The following is an 11306-nucleotide window of genomic DNA, read 5'->3' as shown; positions in this document are numbered from 1 at the left end:
TGCAAGTCAGAATGAGAGCTGTAAGGAATCCCATGGAAAATGGTAGACCCATAGATGAGAGATGTTTGTTGAATTTGAAGATCGGTGTCTTTGTTTAAACTTTTTCGTGTTAAAATATGGTACTTGTTGGTCCCTGCCTGGTGCTTGGCATTAATGGGTACAACAAGGACTGGTTGGCTCAGAGTCAGTATAATGTGTCCAAGTGGGGTATTCAAGCTTCACTGCGGCATGGCATCTCATTGGGCTAGCACTATAAGACCAGCTTACGTCTGGGCTAGTACAAGCAGCCGCACATACACACGCATGTATGTCGTCATATGAGCGAAATATTCTCAAGCACGACGTAAAACCCCATTTCACCTCACCTCACCTTAAACAAACGTGATTGTTTACTTTGATCTGGGTTTCAAGCTTCTTGTCAGTTATCAATAGACACTGAAATTACTTCAGCTTGTTTTCACTTCATATAAACTATACATTCATTTGGGAAATGACTTCAAATGAGACCAAAAAGACCTATTGCAATAGTACTATTGCTATCACAATAGTTGTTTCCCCTCAATAGTCACCCCTTTTCCTTGGCATCAGGTGTACCTTGGAGTGACCAACCCGTTGTCATGTTGCAGCTGTAAGAAGCTGGTGAAGGCCTTGCGGGAGGAGTTGTTTGCAATAGTATGTTGCAATAGAGTATTGCTATCACAATAGTTGTTCCCCTCAATAGTCACCCCTTTTCCTTGGCATCAAGTGTACTTTGGAGTGACCAACCCATTGTCATGTTGCAGCTGTAAGAAGATGGTGAAGGCCTTGCGGGAGGAGTTGTTTGCAATAGTATGTTGCAATAGAGTATTGCTATCACAATAGTTGTTCCCCTCAATAGTCACCCCTTTTCCTTGGCATCAAGTGTACTTTGGAGTGACCAACCCATTGTCATGTTGCAGCTGTAAGAAGATGGTGAAGGCCTTGCGGGAGGAGTTGGTCGCAATAGTATGTTGCAATAGACTATTGCGATCACAATAGTTGTTTCCCCTCAATAGTCACCCCTTTTCCTTGGCATCAAGTGTACCTTGGAGTGACCAACCCGTTGTCATGTTGCAGCTGTAAGAAGCTGGTGAAGGCCTTGCGGGAGGAGTTGTTTGCAATAGTATGTTGCAATAGAGTATTGCTATCACAATAGTTGTTCCCCTCAATAGTCACCCCTTTTCCTTGGCATCAAGTGTACTTTGGAGTGACCAACCCATTGTCATGTTGCAGCTGTAAGAAGATGGTGAAGGCCTTGCAGGAGGAGTTGGTCGCAATAGTATGTTGCAATAGAGTATTGCTATCACAATAGTTGTTTCCCCTCAATGGTCACCCCTTTTCCTTGGCTTGAAGTGTACCTTGGAGGAAGATGAAGCCAGTTGCAGAACAAGGAGCTGATGCTCCTTCAATCTCCAGGAACATCTACGCGGAGCCTGATATTGTCGCTGGAGGTGCAGCAGGTGAAGACACGTGCATGGAGACTTACATTTAACTCCACACCTTGCGACATCAACATCAACGACATGACTGCCAATATGTCAATTTCGAATGTTAATCAAATTAAGAATGAATCGGAAGTTTTAAGAAAACATTGAGACATTATCGTGTCGTATTGTAAAAATCGTCATATTCCAACACTTTGAAAATTCATGTTGTACTGATTTGCCGGCGTGGTTATGGTTCATTTCACCCAAACTACTTTAAATAACCAGCACGTGAACATCCAAAGGATATGTGTAACTGCTATATATATCAGAATACAAACAGATTTGATTCACCACATGCACATCCAAATGACTGTCGGATATCGATGTTGAAACTAGAGATTTACTAAATAGAATCTACTACAGTTTGAGCAAAACATAAAGCATTGCACAGAATATTAGAATGGCTTTCTTCACTTACATATCTGTTATATATGAATTTGTTTAGACTAAAAAAACATCGTTGTTTTCTGAAAAGCCTAAAGAACAGGAAGAATCATTTACCATGCCCCTTCTCTGTATATCTTTTTCAGGTGTGGTAGTATATATAGACACGGTTTTCCAATTCATTCCATAGACTGTACTCGTGTGTCAGGGCGTTTGTATCCTTATTACAAATACATGTGGTGGGTGCTACCATTGGGGAAACATGCATACCTTTCGGTGTCATTGTTTATTTTTAGTGATCCTGCTATTTTGCACGTTCACACTGGAATCCATAACGTCAGATAACCTAGACTGGTTCAAGTCTGAATTTGACGTTGTGTATCTATCTATGTGAATGAATCGGGAAAGACGAGAGTATGTGAGTAGAGATTTAACTCATTTGTGTTCTATTTCTTGTGAACTTTATTTGTCGTTTTATTTTTGTTACAAATATATTGTTTATTGTTCCGTTTATTAAGTACACAGATGCATATGTGATTGGAAGTTTCAAATGTATTTTATCTTATGTTCATAGTTAATAAATGATTGAACATGCTGTACTATTCTGAATGGTCACTGTATATATGATTAAGTTTGTCAATATTAACAGATTATACAAGGGCTTTAATACAGAATCTACATATATTCCATTTCAATGTCAAATACGTTCTCGTCACGATATGGCTGAAATATTGCCGATGTGACGTTAAATCTTAACTCACTCACCCACTCACTTTCATACAGACCTTTTCAGACTGCACAAACGGTGTTCCTCAAAATAACAAAACAACATCCATAAATTATCCTCTTTATGTGTACCACTTCCAAATACCATTGAAACGCTTTATTTTTTTTATTGTTCCATTTATTAAGTTTGGTTTGGTTTGGTTGTTTTTCAACGCCGTAGCTATATGACAGCGGTCTGTAAATAATTTGGTCTGGGCCAGACAATCCACTGATCAACAGCATGAGCATCGTTCCACGCAAACGGGATCCCATGACATGACTCCACTGGAGTCTGGAATATTTATGAATAGCTGCTATGGAGCCTGCAAACGCAATTTAGAAAAAAAACTTGATTCTGGCAACCACCAAGGCCTGAGGCTCTGCCTTTTAGCTTTTATGACCTCTCCGGTAGACAGTCTGTATCAGTAGGCTAACTAACCTTCTCTTGAACAACGCCGCATTAAACTTTCACTGCAGTATGTAACTAAATTACGTTCCAATTAGTCGAATCCAGCATACAATTGTGTTTTCAACCCTCTCTATGAAAATCTGTTTCCTAATTTGCCAAACCTGGTTCCACCACTCAGTCAGAATTGAACCACATATATATGAAGCTAAAATTGATCTCGATGTCATAGCACCTTATCGACTTCTATCTTCGCCACCGTGGCAGATGGTGAAACCACAGGTCGACCTTACCCTCTCCAAATTTAAAAAGTCTAAAAAAATGCTTTGGCGTTCCTACAGTAATACAACCAGTTATGTTCCAAGTATAACACCCATAGATCCATTTTCAAAGACGGGCCCAAGATGATGACCAGTGCTACAGTCATTGGATCCAAGAGTGTCTCCTCCAGAATTCCCGACAATAGTTCCATTTTCACAGCTTTGACCTATATTAAACAACAGACCGTTTTAAAAACGTCATTGTGTTTACAGACTCATTATCTTGCCTTCAAACACTTCAAAATGTTACTTCAAGTCATCCTATCATCCTAGACATTTTTGAACTTTACAACAATCTTTCTACTGGCCAATGCGACATCGTCCTCTGCTGGTTCCCGAGTCACGTAGGCATAACAGGTAACACAAATGCCGATGCTGCAGCTAAAGCAGCTCTTGATAAGCCCTTATTTCAACTGCTAACCCCGTACAGTGATTTCAGACCCACTATCAAAAGTTATACTCGGGACCTTATGTAAAAAAGGTGGGACACTCAAGTAGAAAGAAATAAACTTCATGACTTGAAGCCAACAATTGGCTATACCTACTTGGGTTGTCAGTCAAGACGAGATGAGGCAATTTTACGACGATGTCGTATTGGTCACAGTCGCTTTACTCATGACCATCTGCATAAAACTGATGGGGATCGACCTCCCACGTGTGTATCTTGCGGTGAAGTGTTCACCATCAAACATATTCTGCTTGATTGTGCGGACTTTCAACTGCAAGGGACTCACATTATGACGCGGCAAATCTGAAAGATCAGTTTTCTCGCGTGAGCGGGCATCTCATTGTTAACTACCTGAGGGAGGTTGACCTTTATCATAAATTGTAGTTATGTAATGTGGATAACGAACTGCTTGCGTTCGAATTTGGTCGTATAACAATGTTAATAATATGTATGCTTTTGAATAACAACTCATGTGTACTTAAAACGTTTATTAATTCGCACTGGATCTCGACACTATATGGCTAGAATAGTGCCGATGTGACGTAAAAAAGCACAACTCAACTCAACACAGCAACATTAGACAGTCTTACAAGAGTTAGTGAGGGGTTTGATAGGCATACAATTATGTCACATGCCCTTATGAGTGAGTGATTGAGCTAATATATTTAACGTCACATCGGCAATATCTCGGCCATATCGTGGCGAAAACAATTTATACAATATAAAGTGAAAACATTTTGAAGATTAAAACCTGTCGACGACACATGCCCTAATGTATGAGGGTACTTATCAGAGATAGTGGAGTGAGTGAGTGTGTGAGTTTAGTTTTACGCCGCACTGAGCAACAGTTCAGCTATATGGCGGCGGTCTGTAAATAATCGAGTCTGGACCAGACAATCCAGTCATCAACAGCATGAGCATCGATCTGCGCAATTGGGAACCGATGACATGTGTCAACCAAGTCAGAGAAACTGACCACTCGATCCCGTTAGTTGCCTCTTACGACAAGCATAGTCGCCTTTTATGGCAAGCACATGGGTTGCTGAAGACCTATTCTATCCCGGATCTTCACTGGTCCAGAGATAGTGGAAGTGATTTAACATTTGACTCATGTAGCTCATTGTGTTTGTATCTGTCACATGTTGTTTCTTATGATTGTAAAGTTTACTGTTCACTGATATCTTTTTTAAAAACTTTGTTATAGTTATCGTGTTGTATGTCCAAATGTTTATATCTTTATATTGGTTGCACTGGGTATCTCTCTTGATTGACTTACGTTGTTACTTAATTTTAAGAATTCCTGTTAAAAGTTATTGTGTTGTTTTCGTAATAACGGTGTTGCTTTTAAAGTGTTATTTGGTTGGAGATATATAATATATCTATATACATGATTTCAGTAAATTTCAATAAAGTAATAAATTGCTGATGAAGTGATGTTTCATTGAAGATATCTAAATATTTATTGTACTACCTATCTATACTTGCATGGACATTACCCTTTTAACATTTGTCTTTTTTAATAATTACGTTGTTAGCATCATTCAATAAATGTCTTCACACAGCTTGAGTGTTTGATGTCCTTTTACGCCACTTGTAATAGTATTCGAATTATACCTCTGCATGTCAGATTTACGTTGAGGAAAGCCCGCAGTGATGTAGGTCTCTGGCGTTTACCAGTTTGGGTCACTCCCAGGACAGGAGCTGAGAATACTTGAAACGTTATCCCAGGGAACAAGCATTTCAACCCACGATAACTAGTGTCTGGCGCCCCACAGGAACGCAACTCAGCACATCAAATTGCGTCAGGTAAGGGGACTGGGTCACCTTTGACTCATCAGATATAAAATAGTTTTTGTCGCTTATATTTTATGGCTTAAAGATTAGGGATGGCACTGTGCAATATATAGTTCAATGTGTGACGTGGTTGATTCAGTAACCGTCCTACAGTTGAGTCTGCCAATCCTAAGTTTGTTGTTTCGAAATCCTGCTTGTGTAAGCAAATGCATCCTGTTCTGATCAAAGTTGACCAATGCGAACCTTCACTGGCTCAAAATACACATTTGAACACAAAAACAGTTAATCAATTGATAGCACGATCAGGGTTATATCGTAAAACATACATAAAAACACGTTCGGTGACCATTTCGTGTGAAATTGATAAAGTCCTTTGAAATCATATGGGAACTATTTAAAGACAAACCTAACGACTTCCCCCTTTTGAGTGAGTGAGTTAAAATTTACAGTCACATCGGCAATATTTCAGCCATATCTGACTTAAACAAGTTTTAAATTCACCATCAGTTCATGTAAATAATAAAAATTCGATAATAAAATGATAATTAACGTTATGAAAAAGATCCTTAATAGCTGTAACGCTGAAATATTCATCCCTTGTGATGGAAAATCTTCCCATTGTGATATTAGGCCAGTAGAAATCGACGTCAAAATAAAATAACCTAGACATTTGTGATAACAGGCCAATTATTGCAGAATACTGTTCTCTGGTGTCTATTTATCATGTACACAAAACCCAAGAAAAATCAAGAGTGGGGAAATATGTTTTTGGGGTGTCCAAAAGGGTCCCAAAGCTTTGTTTTCAGCAAACTACACAAAACAGTTGTAAGAAGATAGCACCGTTGCTATGTAAACAAACAGCTGTCAACTGCCAAGCTCCTGTCAAAGTGGACCAAATCTGGGTATGTATGAATAAAATTGAACACAGAAATTTACCAAATGCATATAAATAACCCTCAGATGCAATATCCACATGTTAAGCATGGACATATATTAAATAAAAATAGAAGAATGTGACTTTGCAACCACTAAGCAGAAACATGATGACAGTGCCAAACTATCAATGTTATATTCTGCAAGTATGATTTTAACTTACAGTTACAAAGTTACATGCAGTACAAATAATAGCCATATACTGGCAAGTTAATTCTGGGCTAGTTTTTACACACATTAGAGTCAAATCAAAGACTTCAAGATCTTTTTTCATGGTGTTACTATAAATAGACTGCAGCCATCTATGTTTACTTTTCATAATTAGTTGTTTATATTGAATTATAACCTCACTACAAGGTACATAGCACTTATTGATATTATACATCAATTATGCTTGCCTAATTGATTAACATTAGTCCCCAAAAGTAATTATGTTTCAAGTTAATAAAAAGCCTGTATTGATGCCGAGGTCAAGGTCAAACACTGCAGAAAATATTTTCTTGACAACAAATTATAGATATGTGTATGTCAAAACCCTTCAGATGTAAATGTACTGTTTTACTTAGAATATCACCTGCAAAAATATTTTTGATAGTGTTATCTTTTATGGAACTATATAATTCAGGAATATTTTACTTATTAGGTGATATTTCAATACATATTTCAAGTGAAAGAGTTTATATTCTCCATTGAAACCCAGTATATCAATGCAGATAGTTTGAGATAATGTTACAAAACTACAAAACATGTGCAACAAACTTGCATGTTAAACAACCAGTAAAGTTTTATGTTTGAAGTTTAGATGAAATATCATTTCATTTCCACTGTTCTTTAAGTGAATATACATAATATGCATTCTATTTATTGATTATTAAAACAGAAAGTTGTTTGTAATTTACCATGTCAAAATATGCTTATTTGTATTTATTTTTACTCCATGCAGATGTTTTGGGAAAATATCGAGTGTACTATGTATCTCAGTAAGTGAAATATATAAGATGTGAAACAGGTTTATATATATTTTCTAAATAATAATTGGCCACAGAATATGTATTACCATGTCCAAATATGCCTATGTTTAATCATAAGTTTAATTGATTTTTTTATTTTCTTTACAGATATGTTTCGATCTCCAACATGACGTGTCATTTGTCACAATGGTTCAGGAGAAGTGAAACTAAGAGGCAAGGGTTTGAACACTCTACTCAAAGTATTAACTCTTTGTAATGATTCTTTACAATCAACTCTTTAATAAATTTTTTTTAACTTTGTCCATGAAAAATGCAGAAAGTCATACTCAGCATAATCGACCATACTGAAAGCTCACAAAATAGACATCAATGAAAATACCCAGCCATGTGTATTGAGATCAGGGAACAGTACTTTAACAACTACTGAACTCACTGCCTTATTTATGCAAATGGGAGTGATTTGGAAGACCTTCAATAACATCCAAATAGAAATTCAGCAATCAGCAATATCAATATTTTCAGCAGAGGGAAAAAAGTATTCTGCAAGAGACCGTTCTCAACTTCTGTGAGAGAAGATCTTCGATGATAAGGCAGTTGATGTTCCAGCTGGTAACATTGGTGCAGTTGAGGCAACATACCACAGACATTGCATGGAGTGTTTTTTGCATGAGCATGAAAGGACAGCAAGGACAAACTCTGAGGATTCAGCAAGAAACATTAAGAACACAGCCTTCAGTTCCTGGTGTGAGCTGCTGCCAGAAAGTATGCAGAATGGAAAGCTGTACACTCTACAGTAGCTGTTGGATCTGTATGCTGCTGATCTGCTTACTGGGATCTCACCCTACAGTCTGAAGCATTTTAAACGCCGCCTCCTTTAGTATTTTGGATCAAGGATCACTATTGCAGAAGTAGAGGGGAGACCAAGTGTTGTGACCTTGACAGACATGAATCATGAATCATGAATCATGAATCACAAGTTGATAATACAGCCCATGAAAATCTCAAACAGCTTCATGTGCAACTGCTTGAACTGAAAGATCAGAAGAAATCACCATCAAGGACAAGTAAGCTGTGGCTGATGTTTATGGACTTTGTTTCCATTGTAAGGATGTTTATAAGAGCAGAGCGCACTGGGAACTGGCAGTTACATCTGAAAGCAACCAACAGGAGGCATGTTACCCCTGTTTGCAGCATCTGGACACAACAACTATGCCAAATTCTGCACATTGTATCTTCAGGATTGTCTTTGTCTGTGCTTGTCTGAAAGTAATTATGGAAGCTGGTCTGTTTACAATCAGAAGAAACCCAAAGCAATTATGGAGTGACACTTAAGGAGAGACATAGTCATAGAGCAATGTCTAATCAGAGCAGGCAAAATTCATGGAGACTTAATCAACATCACCCACAAGGATGCAGCATGAACCAAATAACTGCTCTCTGCACAAATATGACAGGGATGACATTTGGAAAGGTGTTGAAGAAGGCATCACAAGTAGTCACATTTGATTTACCACCATGAAGAAGTGTGTCTGCCTATCAGACGGGGCACAGCCGAAGATGTCATCAATGGAGCTGTGTCAGCGATTACTATCAATAACTCTTGTGAGTGGTCCTCCATCTCCAGATGTCTTCTCATTTGAACTTGCAGCAGTGTCACCAGCTTTCTTCCATGATGATGGATCCATGAGAAAATGCCCAAGTCTGTCCTGGCCAGATATCTGCTTACACATTACCGGTACCACAAAGAAGAAGAACACACACAACACCAGGCGTAGTCGTTGGATGTGCACTTCTCCAGCATATACCATGGCCAAGGATTGGTACCATTGCTGACATATGCAAGATCTATGTTGATAGTGTCATGCACAGAACAACACAGAAGTGGATGACACAGATGAAGCGGATGACACAGATGTCTTGGTGGCACTGATTTATCACAGCAAACATGCAACCAATCTATTCATGAAGTCACAGTAACAACTTATATCTATAAATAGTTGGTTGCAATGGGCGAGCGATCTAAGACGCCAGGCTAGTGATCCAGCGAGCTTAAGGTGCCGGGATCGAGCCCACCTGGAGTCAACTTTGTGTACAGACTCTTTCAGTGTTGTCACAACCCCTAGTGTACAGTACACAACCCTGTACACTTAAAAGAACCCACGAATCTGTTGGTATATGACCAGATGGTGTCCGCATGAATACGTGCAAACACCAAGTTGCGGGTACAGCAACATGCACTAAACTTGGACAACGTACTGTGACTATGTGTCCCAGTCCACCCAGCTGTGAATGGGTTTCTCGTAAGGATGAGAAAGCCACATTAACTTTGTGCGCCTAAATGGCTGCAAGAGTTGTATGGTCCTCAGGGAGTTGAGGTTGAAAAATATGATGTGCCGTTGAGATTGACATCCTATGATCGAGGGAAAAACAACGCGCATTGCTGAGCTAAGCTGGATATTGGCGCTATACAAATATCATATAATAATAATAATAATAATAAAAAAATAAAAATAAGTTTGTGTGAATTTCTGTCTCAAGGACATTAGTTGTGCTTGCTCACTTGTATAGATTTTGCATTGCTGCTTTGTTATTTCATCTCTGTATATCTTCAATTGCTGGTATTTATGTTCTGATGACTTCTGTTGGGGTAATAATTGCGGCCAACTCAGACCACAAGACAACTGGCAGTTACCGTTACCGTTCTAATAAAGATTTTTCTGATCCATAATGTGCACCTGTGTTTGTTTTCTTTTTTATGTCATAACAATCACTGTTGGTATCAACAACGAGACGGTAATTTTACTCAAAATGTTAAAAAAGAATGTTTCTATTAGCTGCAGTGAAATCGTGTGTCCCTCAGATATTTATAACTTCAGCCCGCATTATTCACAGCAATCACTATCATATTCTGTCTACTCACGCCTCGAAATAAAGTGTAACTGACAGAAAATGGATACGTATACATATGTCATAATTAATGGAGCTTGACGATCACATGTGGAATGATACTGTCCAAAAATATTCAGTGTATTATGAGATTGCCAACAGCATCAGTCAGGTACAACAATGTATTTGATAGACAGGATTAACCAGAAGCAAACTGATGTCAAGAAAGGCAAACAGTTTTTGCATCTCACTCCATTTCCTTCACACAGAGTTTTGATCCAAAACTCATTCAAACATTGCAAAAGATTGATGTCAGTGAATGTTTCTTATTGAAATGAGGCAATGTAAAGAGCAAGTTAATGAAATATAACAAAAATTATTGAAACCATAAACCTTGAGATTCACGACCTCATGACAGTAGAGTCAATGGAAGCTGACCTTCTTGATTGTGATATGGCGGCCATCTTGAATTAAAAATGGCGGCCATTTTAAATTCAAGATGGCCGACATCGGTAAATAATTAAAATATTGTACATTTTGTTGAAAGTAGGCTTGTTTATAAATGAAAATACTAACCAGTATGAAGATAAACCAAAAATTTGTTATGAACTATGTAGCCGTGACAAGCGCATTCATGCTGAAATGTGGGTGAAAGGACAATAGACCCCACCCCCAACACCATGCACAAAAAATATATTTCCCCAACCTTGATTTTCTTTGGGTTTTTTATGGTGACCAATAACACCCTTCTGGTCAGGTTAAAACACAAATTTGGCCTGTTATCAGAAATGTCTAGGTTCAGTGCAGTTTCTACTGGCCTATCAAGGGCATTTGGCAGTGATGCACATAAAGAGAACAATTTATGGATGTTATTTTTTTATTTTGAGGAACACC

General features: G+C 38.3%; 1 long non-coding RNA gene across 1 annotated transcript; it reads left to right on the top strand.

The window, feature by feature from the left end:
- The first annotated feature begins 6459 nt into the window (after window positions 1-6459).
- LOC124271822 lies at window positions 6460-7811 on the top strand. The gene is made up of 2 exons (XR_006897150.1): window positions 6460-6524; window positions 7674-7811. It is a non-coding gene; the product is annotated as an uncharacterized LOC124271822 (long non-coding RNA).
- Window positions 7812-11306: the final 3495 nt, after the last annotated feature.

This window comes from Haliotis rubra, unplaced genomic scaffold (genome assembly GCF_003918875.1).
Source record: "Haliotis rubra isolate DU_JTF1 unplaced genomic scaffold, ASM391887v1 Scf1638, whole genome shotgun sequence".
Classification (NCBI taxonomy): Eukaryota; Metazoa; Mollusca; class Gastropoda; order Lepetellida; family Haliotidae; genus Haliotis; species Haliotis rubra.
This window is presented reverse-complemented; position numbering and strand designations above follow the sequence as displayed.